Source organism: Thunnus thynnus, chromosome 9 (genome assembly GCF_963924715.1).
Source record: "Thunnus thynnus chromosome 9, fThuThy2.1, whole genome shotgun sequence".
Classification (NCBI taxonomy): domain Eukaryota; kingdom Metazoa; phylum Chordata; class Actinopteri; order Scombriformes; family Scombridae; genus Thunnus; species Thunnus thynnus.
Window position 1 is genome coordinate 26,104,543 of NC_089525.1, and position 11,721 is coordinate 26,116,263.

Sequence of the window (11,721 nt, forward strand, 5' to 3'; positions counted from 1 at the left end):
AGACCAGACAGTGCGCAGTATCAGAAGGATCATTCAATCTCCCTGCCGTGATGTGACTTTGACAGAGCGCCAATACTCCTGCATAACACTTGTCTGTTTGGTATGATGGAAATGACATTATTTAGCTATTTTAGAAGCCCCTTAAGTCCACATTTAGACTACAGCACTTACATTCTATGTTATTATTTTAGTTGATAACATTCAAAGGTGAATTATGGCACAACCTTTTATCGACTGAGTGTTGTATCAATTCTTCAAGCGTGGTCGTGTGTTCATTTAACACCGCTGTGGCCCTGGGACCAAACCAATTGATTCAAGTGATATGTCCCTCTCTGGGATATTGTAATGCGTGAGTATTACCAGGGGCTCTACAGACATGTTACAAGTGAGCCTCCGGGACACAGATCTCCTCAATTCTCATCCAGAGATTACGGTCAAGTACAGTCAACCCGCTTAGCACTTCATCTTCCCCTGTCCATGCACAGCTCTCTGCTTCCACGCTGCATGTGTTAAATGCGTGCGTATAAGTGTGTCTGTGGGATTCACACTGTACCACCTCCTCCTCCTCTGTGAAGAGGAATAGGGAGGAAGAGAACCCCTAGCACTCACTCCCTTGGGCTCTGCAGTTCCTCAAGAAGTGACCTCCACCAGACTTTGACCAGATTCCTCTGTACTTTAAACAAGACTCCCATTACAGCCCTTGTGAGTACAGTAACAGGTTTCCATAGTTTGCCCCGGGCAGTTGCATGGCAGATGTGTGTTTGAACACTATGTATATGTCTGTAGAAGAGAGGAGCGAGTGTATGTCCGTACGTGCCCCTGTGTATAAATCACTTGACCTAGACTTACTGTTGACCATGGATTTATGCCAGCATGAGAGGCTCCTGATGACAATGTATCTGCCTTAGCCATAATGGATAGTACACAGAGCGCGCTGTCATCTGGCAAATATGCTCTCCGAATGGATCTCAAGTGGGGCGGTGCTCGGCAGAGGGGAGGTGGGCGACGGGAAGGGGGAGAGATGGATGGTGCTCAGCCCAGGGTGGAGCCATCAGGCACAAACTCTCCCCCACAGCTTTTTGGAAACTCAAAATATTGCTTGAATTAGACCAGCCGTCAGCACCGCAGTTGGTGAGATGGACAGGCAGCCTGATGCCTACTGTGCACTAAGCTCAGGGGTAGCTTTGTAAAAATAAGAAAGGGAAATTCAATGCTCTGTGTTATTATATGTGAAAATGATGAATGTGTTCACATGTGGTGAGGACAAAAAGATGCCGGCAAGAAACCAGTCAGGGAGCCAGAATGTGATGCAGCATTAAACATGCTCATTTAACCCACAACCGTGCACTTGGTTGGAAATCAACCACTTATATCATCTGTTGTTACTTTGATAATGCATAGAATAATAGCATTAGCACTGTTTGACATTGATCAAGAAAAATGAAAGCAGTTTTGTGAGGGATCAAATTGAAACCACATGCTGCTAGAACCTGATACACTGTACGGGTTCCAACTGGTCCGAGGAGACAGATCCATGATTCTGCCAGACTATCACAAAGCATAACCTCTTCCAGACAAACTGGAGCTATCAGTGGGGGAGAGAGCTGAGAACCGTCCACAAACCACTGTGATGAAGTGTCCTATCGCTATGTTGTCTCCCAAAATCAAGGGCCCCCACTCCACTTATAGACAGCCATGAAACAAGGCAAGGTATCTTATCTGTACGGTGTGAGTGTGTGTGTGTTGGTTATGTGGGGACATGTTTTTAACATTATTGCATGTCAGTATATTAAATTTAGATAGTGTTTTTAGTAAGATAATGACAAAGTCTGAAATGGTTTGATATGAACAGATCCATCAAGTGTACTTTTAATGAGAGAAAGAGCTTGTGTAACTGCAGTACAACTGTGACTCACTTCAACAATGGGGGGTGATTTCAAGTAAAACTGAAGGTTTATGTACAGTTATCTGCGGGTAAGACAAGTTTCACAACCAAGTGTCATATTAAAGCCACTGAAAGTCTGTGATGCAGTTTCAGAAAAGGTACATTGAGACCTAACTGACTAGGTGACAGTAGTTCAAACACTCACTGAAGTATTAAGCAGGGGCGGCCCATGGCATAGGCCGGTCGCCTGGGATGTAAGTGGGGGTCACCAAAATAGTAAGACTTTTTTTTTACTGACAGGTGTGCTAGCATATAACTTTTGGAAATATGCACTGGTTCTCTCTACTTGGCATTTTTCCTCTCTTTTTTCCCCATTGTCTAGCATTGGTTTTGATCTTTTTGATCTTTGTTTGTCTTCCAAAGACTTACTGGTCGGTTTTCGCCTGACGGCCACCAAACTCAGGCTATACCACCAAACGCTCATTGAATGTCGCCTTGACTTCGACTTTCCTTTTTGTCTTAAGTACATCTATTGCTCCAGCTTTTTGCTATCGCTAAGCAAAATCAGGGCCAGGTTATGCTAGAAAAGAAGTAGTTAACATGATGTATTGTCTGACCAAAGTTTGGAGGCAAAAGTGTTTATAAGTGTTCTGGACGGCCACACTTGAATGCTGGATGAAAAGACGACCGTTATGGAGACAAGGTAGAAGCAATTTTTCAGTGTACCTTTTCCACAGTCACAACAGCGTCTCTTGGAAGACATTCATAGTGTTGCACTCAGTTATTCATATGAAAAGTGACAGAGATAGTTGTGTAAAGGATGATAAAAGAGAGCTTGGAAGTTCAAACCCTGCTTACTTTGTCACCTCCATACACCTAGCCAATCACTACATGTGGTGGATGTGAATGTCTGATTGTTGGTTTTGCAAAGTTACCAAAAGTAAAGGGCACAGCGCACCCCTTTCTGACATTGGGAAGGTGTGTGTGTGTGTGTGTGTGGGCGGGGGGGTTACCAAAGCTGTTGGACTATCTGACGAGCCATTCCTCTTCTATTTTAACACTAACACACTGGTTTTTCTAACCAATGAATATATAGAGAAATTACAAAAGAACACAGTATTTTAAAAGAAGCTTGCCATAACACTTACCATATATTACCTTCTCTTTAGATAGAGCATAAATGGTGAATGGTAAATGGACTGTACTTGTATAGTACCTTTCTGGTCTTTCAACCACTCAAAGTGCTTTTACACTACGAATGACATTCACCCATTCACACACATTCATACACTGAATAGTACAGGGGCTACCATGCAAGGTCCCAACCTGCCCATCAGAGGAAATCTAATTATTCATACACATCCACACACTGATGGCACAGCCATCTTGCTCAAGGACACATCGACATGCGGATTGGAGGAGCCAGGAATCGAACCGCCGATCTTCTGATTAGTGGACGACCCGCTCTACCTCCTGAGCCACAGCCGCATACAGTGTAGCTGTGCAGTCATGAAGTACTCACATTTTCAAGGGCTTAGAAACACCCCCTATTTTGTTATTTATTAAAAAATGTTGTTACATATTTGTCAGTTATATAAAATTGACAAGAAATTAACAAAACCCAAGTCACAAGGTTTTTTCCATGACTGTACCCATTGGATGGTTTGTTTTTCTAAATAGGTAATGTATATACAGTATCAAGACAGAGGATGTTATTCAGCTCAGAGCTAATGGGGCCTGACCCATAACGGCCTGTGCAATTTATAGGACCTTTGTCAGATGTACATTTTGTATTTGTGTTGCTGTTGTTGAATTTGGTAGAGCTCCCTACCATGTTACAGTAGATTTTGAACTTTTTAAGACCATGATTTTGATTGTAATCATTCCACACATGACATGTTTACTTTAAGGAGAAACTTTAGTTTATGAAAATGTAGATAAACTGTATATTACAAAAATGAAATGATTGACAGATGATGGCGCTTTTAGACTCATAATGTGCACACTGTCTCAGGCCCAGCTGCTTTTAGTCAGTTTACAGAGCGCAACCGGCCCAACAGTGTGTGAAGTGAACACACTCTCACAGTAAAGGACCCTCATCATTCTGTCACAATGTATTGCTTGCAAAGTAGGTGAGGATCCCACTACCAAACGCACACAAACACACATATGTCTGCACACATGCTCACACACTCTATAATCCTCTCATCCACCCTTGTCTTTTACACTCCCTCCCATTGCTGCTGGCGACATCGCTTGTGAAGCACGGACGCTCGTAAATTCCCTGCCTTGATTTTGTTAACCTTTACTGTGACCCGGCACTTCTCTGCTTGGCGTTCTAGCACCCACTCAGTCACAGATGAGGCCCTGCTGGCCTCTGTGGAGACGAGCCTTGGCGCTTCTGCAGCTCATCGCTCAGGCTTCTGGCTCAGTGGGATGCAATGGCCCCGCAGTGCCAACACGCCTCAGAATTATGGGCCACTTTTGGACTAAATGATGGACGTTTAAATCAGGTGTTTGTCTGTCATCGTTGCCCTGCATAGCACTTTCATTAAGGCTTCGTGAGGAGTTCTGAGGAATACCAGCTATTTGGAAAACTAGCAGTTCAAAATTCAGTCTTTCTAAAGTATAACAGGATCTAGTTTGTAAAAGTGCCAGCCAGCAACTTTTGTCCTATTAATCATTTTGAAAGAGAGGGTACTCATTACATTTTTTCTAGTGCTAACCTGCAGTTTAACTTATGGAAAAGCAGTTTGAATATGCAAAAATGAGATACATTCTGAATATGGATTAACTTTAACCAATGGGCTGCTCCCCAAGACTTCTTACAACTTAAATATATTAAGATGGTGCAGAGGAAAATATGGAAACGATTGCTCTGCTGGCCACTGATATAATCTATAACATAATGTGTTATCATGATGTTATAACACATCCTGTTCGCATGTGGTGAGATGGAAGTACAATGAATTCAATGAAGAAACAGCAGGAGAGCTGATCTTTTTAAGTGCATTGTCATCTTACAAGATACTTTTCCATTGATTGCAACATAGTACAAGAATAGTCATTAATGTATTAGAAAGTGGTAAAATGAATTCAGAAAATGCTCCAATTCATTCCAATCATTCTCTACTCTCTTTCCTTCAAGCAACATGAGTGTTTCGTTGAGGGTCAAACTGTCTAATTCTTTGCATGTTAATCTGAACATATAAAGCATACATATAAAGCTTATATATGAGCATTCTTCAGTCCAATTTATCTCTGTAATAGTCATTAGACTGAGGGAGAATGTGTGTGTCTGCATATGTAATATACACATCTCTCCGTGTGTTTAGATGTTCTGTCTCCTAAGGTCAGATAAGTGGCAATTTGTTTGGAGCAATGCTGGTAGGTATGTTGTCTGGTGTAATTTGTTTTCTGTGTGTTCAGATCGACATGTGATGTGCAATGTATACATGTGCGGTCACATAGAAAAGATATGTGTATATACTAAGTATGATTTCAACCTTATAATTATGACTTAGTGTCTGTTATCATACAGTTGGAACATGGCACAGGGTGCGGAGGGTCAGACAACTCACATAAAACACTCAATAACCAGGGTAAAATTTAAATTCAAGTGAGAGCAAAAATGTCTTTTTCCTCCAGAGACCCCAGGCACAGGACACATTGGTTTGTGTGTGTGTGTGTGTGTACCTGACAGCGACAAAAAAACAGATGAAAGTCATCATCATTTATATGCACTGACAGCGGTTTGAATGTGACTGGTGCTGTTGTTTCCTGGCAGAAGAGCTGAGGAGAAACTTTTCATCAAGTCTCCCCATCAAAACAGGCTGTCAAATTTTCATCCACATGTTGAAATGATGGATACGACTGTGACTGGATGACTCATATTCGATTATATGTTTGAAAATCATTCCACAGTGATTTTTAATGGAAAGTATTTATCTTACTTAGTGAAATTCAAATGATGGTGAAAGATCTAAAATTTATGCCCTTACTCCTACATGCCTTTTTGGACATTTTGATATTTGTTAATTTATTCTGTTAGTACATTCTTTTGCATAAAATTTTGTCTGCTACACGAGTTTTGTATACTACTGCTGTCCTTCTTGAAAGTATTATTTAATTATTATAATCATTATTTAGTTGTTATTAATTATCATTCATTTTTTAGGTGACATCCTCAAATTTTCTGCTTTGTCCAACCAACAGTCCAAAACCTAAAGCTTTTCAGTTTACTATCACATAAAACAAAGAAAAGTAGCAAATCCTCACAATTCAAAAGCTGGAACAGGAAATGTTTGACATTTTTGCCTGAAGAAATAACTCAAACTGTTGTCAAAATAGTTGCAGATTAATTTTCAGTTGACAAATCGGCTTATGGTTTCAGCTCTAGTTAAAACAGTCAGTGCTGCATACGTATAATGTTTGTGTGATGCTGACACATACCAGTCATCATACCTGTATTTGTTCAAGCATCATGATTTCCACAAAATCTGCATTCGATTTATGTTGCCTTTTAAATCTGCCTCAACACTTATTGCATTGGACCGGATAAGTAACAAATCCAGTGATCCTGACACTATCTTGTTTCTCTTTTCCACTGCATCGGTATACCACACATACTGTGTCCACTCTGGCATAGTCAGACTTTTTTTCTCTGTTATTTTCTGTTTAGCTCAGTGGGAGTTCAATTAAACCATGCTAGGCAGGCATCCGGAGGGTATGACCTCTTTTTGTTCCCACACAATCAAAGCCATACAGCACTGCTCCTTTGACATTTCCACACCAGGTCAGTCCAGTGTGGGTGCAGCAGATAGGCTACTTGTGCCTTAAAAAAAAAACAAAAAAAAAACATTTGTTTGTTGAAGACTTCACTATACACATCACAAACACCCTGTTTGATTCCAGTAGAGATGACTTTAAAGAACAGACCAGACTCAGTCTATATATAAGTCGTCTCTCTGTGAGCTGGAGGATTTACGCTACTTTCGGTTTGTCAACCTCTCACCGCCATGGAAAAGGGGTCATGAGCACCCAACAGCATCACAGCGCCAGTCCTTACAATGCAAAGCTGCTGGCCGGCTCTGTATGAGGGGGCCTCCTTTACCTCCTGATGACCTGTTTTTTATGAGGTTCACATGGAGGTGTTGCCCCCCTCTTACAGGGCCAGAGCCCCCGACTGTGTTGGCCCTTGTGCCTGTTTGCTGCAGCGCTAATCCACCAGCGCTCACTTCCCACTGAGCAACAAGTCTGCGACTAAGTGACTTGGCTGTTTGTAGGGAGGGTTTCAGTCATCGCCACAGTAATTGGTTCATCCTACCCTCTATCACTCACCCCTTTCAGGCCTTTGATTGGCCGGGCTTGCCAAGTAGAGGAGGAGACAGAGCAAGAGATTATGGGATGAGCAATCACCCAGGAGAGAAAGGCAGTCTGAGTATGGCAATATCACAGCTGATAGAAAATCCTGCTGAATTTTTCCAGAAACTTTCTTGAGTTGCCATAAGCTTAGTGTCAACTGTATGAACTTTTCTTTAAGTTTGGATTTGTGCTCCGTGGATAACTGACATCTCGGCTCTTATTTGGGTTCTGCACTGCATTACAGTATGTAATCATGTAGAGGAGTTTGGAATCATCACACAATTACAAATATTTTCGCATTGTTATCAGATTTTAACCCATTCATGACCATTCACACTGCAGTCTTAGTTATTCTGAGTTTATCCGTAATATGCAAAAAACAAATTGATGCATATAAGTGGGGCAGCAATTAGCTTCATTATAGATTAATCTGCTGGGGTTTTTTTTCTTCTTGATTCATTGAGTAATTCTTTAGTCTATGAAGTTTTAGAATAAAGTGAAAAATTACCATTACAGTGTCCTAGAGCCTAAGGTGACATCATCACATGGCTTGCTGTGTCTGACCAACAAAACGCTCAATTTAAAAACCTAAAGATATTACATATATTATTACATAAAACATAGAAAAACAGAAAATCCTCACTATTTAGAAACTGGAATGATATAAAATGCTTCACATTTTTCCTTTAAAAATTAACAATTAACTGATTATCAAAATAGTTGTCAATCATTTTTCAGTCAATCGATTAATCAACTGATTGTTTCAGCTCTAGACATTTGTCATGATAGTGACAATGTTACCTTTTACAATATGCTGTTGTTGATATAATTTGCATTTTTGAGGTTGAGTTGCTATTGAGAGAAGTTATGCAAGTGAATAAAAAAGTAGCTTGAACACTGCTGACATAAAAGTACAATAAATTACATCCTGTATCTATTTGTGGATTGATTTAGTATATACAGTATATACAGTAAATATATATATATATATATATATATATATATATATATGTGTGTGTGTGTGTGTGTGTGTGCGCGCGCGTGTGTGTGTGTATGTATATGTATGTATAATTATTATTATTTATATCTCCATTTTATAAAGATGTTACAGGCTGTTGAAGAAGTAACTGTGGATTACACTTTGAGATTTAAATCTTAGATCTTCTCAAAATAACTAATTTATCAGTTTTTTGTTGGGGTTTTTTTGTGATTACAGCAGATATTTAAAGGCTCTGTCTATAATCCATATATAAACAAAAGGGTCATCCCAGCAGCAGAATTCAGAGATTTGAACCTTCTATTGCTTTCAAATTTATGGACAGTTCTTTTAATACACACTTGAAGACAACCTAACTGTAAAAGAGTCATTTATATTAAGATAATCCATTGAGAAACAACAAAAATGGATAAACCTCAATTTTATGTGGCTTAAAATTTGCAGAATGGGGCTTTAAGCTTCTGTAGCTACTGTCTTGGTGGATGAACAATTGCTATTATCAGTATATTATATAAATCTATCAAAATATTAGTAGAAAGGGAGGTGAAGGGATAGAAAGGGGAAACATGTTTTAAATCACCTCTCCGTGACAGTTGGAGTCACTTGGTATCTGCACCGCAGCTTTAAATCTGCCAACCAGAGCGAAGCAAGGCAAGAAAAATATCCCATAGGACCCATCTGTGTCTTCCTACAGAGACATTTGCTTTTCTTTCAGAGGGTCTAGAGCTCCTTTACAACTGATAAGATGGCTGCATTCCTGGTGAGCCCGCAGGCCGGCCCTACGGCTGACCCCACCTGACAATGTCCAGTCACAAGAGGCTCCAGTGCCCGTACACAACACAATCGAGACCCCTCTGCAGCTCCACTCATCTCCCTCCAGCAAACACTCACCCGCACTGAAGAGTCCAGAGATAAGGAGCTGAAGGCAGGGTGTTCTTTGACTGTATTCCACACAGGGCCTCTGATAACTGCATTTTTGGAGGTACCTTTGAGTAATGTTGGACACTTTGTGTGGATTAGTTTTTGTGTGAATATGTAAAGAGCTGTAAAAATGACATCTGAAATGATTCTCTGTGTTTCGTCTTGAAAGCTCAATGGGTAAGCAGGAGTGGTTTTGTGGCGCTTCAGTTTTAAAGTCTGTCAAAGTATGGACGGATCGTCTGTACATAATGGACTCATTCAGAGCAAACATTGCATGTTTGAAGTCTTGAAAATGGCATGTGTTAGGGTTAGTCATATCTACAGATTAGCTTTAACAACTGATAAAAATAGATCAATGATAAATGGGAGATTATCTGCAAGAATCTTGAAGCATTTTCTTCAGTATGGTGGCACTTTTGTCGCTATAACTTATAATTATAATTTGTCAGGCAAAACATTTTGTCCAGTATAGACATGGGATTTGTTTTTTCTTTAGATTTTCAGTCAGTGATTTTGGAGTTTCTGTGGTGCACTTTTCTTCCATTGTTGCTATCACTGTAATTGCTAACTACCCAGTTCTTCTATTATTGATTCCACACAACCACCTTTTCTACCTTCTGAAACATTAACACACATCACATTCAGATTTTTCTGAAAAAGACCAATCAGCTGGAACAGCAAATATAAACAATTTCAATAACTGAGTGTAGGTCACTTTATATCTTTTTGCAACTAGACAGTAGCAAACCATCTTTAATTTATACTAAAATTGTATTAATTAATCATTTAACTATGCTGCATCAATTGAAGTTGCCATTTTCTGTGTATTTAGCCCATAGAAACGAGTCCTGTCATACATCACTCTGTGTAGACAGATAAGTCCAGTCTCCCACAGCGACAAACACCACAGCCTGAATCTGAGGATTCCTGATGACAGGTTTTCATCAGCCACCAACTCCTTGTCAAGGCTGCCAAAGTATAACACACACCAGGTTTGTTTGCAATAAAAGGTCCCATGGTAAAGTAGCAGAGATTGTAAAATTCACATTACAGCCAAAAACTGTGGCATCCAGTTGACTTTAAGATCTGCTTAATATTTTTATAGATTTGTAGCTGTCCTGTCTCCAAGGGTATTGTGAATCTTGAGTAACTTAAAAAAGTAAACAGACATATAAATATAGATTATTACTGGTTTAATTCAAGAGGGGACAGAGATTTGTAGTAAAGACCCATACAATCAATCAAACAAGTGATTTAACATTTAAGCGAACAACCTCTGTCTTGTTTGAAGACACTTCAGACACTCAGTTCCATTAAAGACTTCTACCTGCAAAATGTACAGTACGTCTCTCCAAATTCTAAAGGTTATAAATGGCTGCTGCAGTGCAGTAATAATTATTACTGAAAGATGAAAGTCTCTTTTCTCTTAAGATAATAAAAACACATTTTTTGTGTTTTCGCATGTCGGCTTTACTCTAATGGTACATTCCTGTCATGATTCCAGCCTCAGTCCTGTGTCTCCCTACCTATTGCCACTTCCCCAGTAGTTCTCTCCCTCTCTCTCTCTCTGTGTGATGGTGTGAGTGGAGACAGATGTGCTCGAGTCAGAGCACCGCCAGCTGCAATCCGTTCCATAATCTACTTATACTCAGCCCTGCCATATCCACACAGCCAGATCGTAGCCTCTGCACCAGTCAGTCTACGCTTCAAGCCATCTCTCCTGCATTTATCCTGTTATCTTCTTGTTGCCTGTTTTCCTGGTCTAACCCTGTCTCCTGTTCCCTGCAGTCCGGTCTGCTCTGTCTCCGGTCCCTGTCTCCTCTCTCTCATCTTGTCAGCCCTGCTTCTCTGCCTTGGACCATTGTTCTACTCTGCTTTCCCCTTACAGATTCTGCTCTGGACCAGCTCCCCTTGCCCCAGCTTGCCTCAGCTCCTGTTTCCTGGCTACCAGCCCAAGCCCCAGGTTCCTAGCTTCCAGCTTCAACCCCAGCCCCAGGTTCCCAGCTACCAGCCTCAGCCCCAGCCCCAGGTTCCCAGTTACCAGCCCTAGCCCTAGGTTCCCAACTACCAGTCCAAGCTTCACCAGGCCTGGATTCCCTTTTCCTCACCATAAAATAAATACCTGGTTCCTACTATATCTCTGTCTTCTTGCCTGTGTCTGCACTTGGGTTCACCTGCTTCACCCCATGTAACAGTACGATCTGGCCAACAACATGAACCCAGCAGACATTCCCCTGCATGGCCTGCTGAATATTTGGGTGGCTTTTGGTGTGCTGGGAGACATTCTCCACAATGAAGAGCCAGAATTTTTAGGCTCCTCACTGCCATCTGGAAGAAGGATCCTAAGTTTGCCCTGGAAGTGGCTTCCTGCAGGTGGAAACTCACTTTTAACCATGTTCTTCCCAGGCCCATAATTCCAGCTTCCTGTGTTTCCTTGGAGTCTCCAAACTCCTCCCTGGAGCAGCCAAGCAGTTCTTTAGCTAGCTCCAATCCTGTGTCTTGTGTGGCTAGCCTCCGGCTTGGGCGTATCCAGCGTGCTAGCCATCATCTTGTC

At 41.0% G+C, this 11,721-nt stretch overlaps 1 long non-coding RNA gene across 1 annotated transcript; it reads left to right on the forward strand.

Annotated features, from left to right (window-relative positions):
• Nucleotides 1–412: 412 nt before the first annotated feature.
• Nucleotides 413–11,451, forward strand: LOC137189803 (uncharacterized). Its single transcript, XR_010929747.1, has 2 exons — nucleotides 413–702; nucleotides 8,962–11,451. It is a non-coding gene; the product is annotated as an uncharacterized lncRNA (long non-coding RNA).
• Nucleotides 11,452–11,721: the final 270 nt, after the last annotated feature.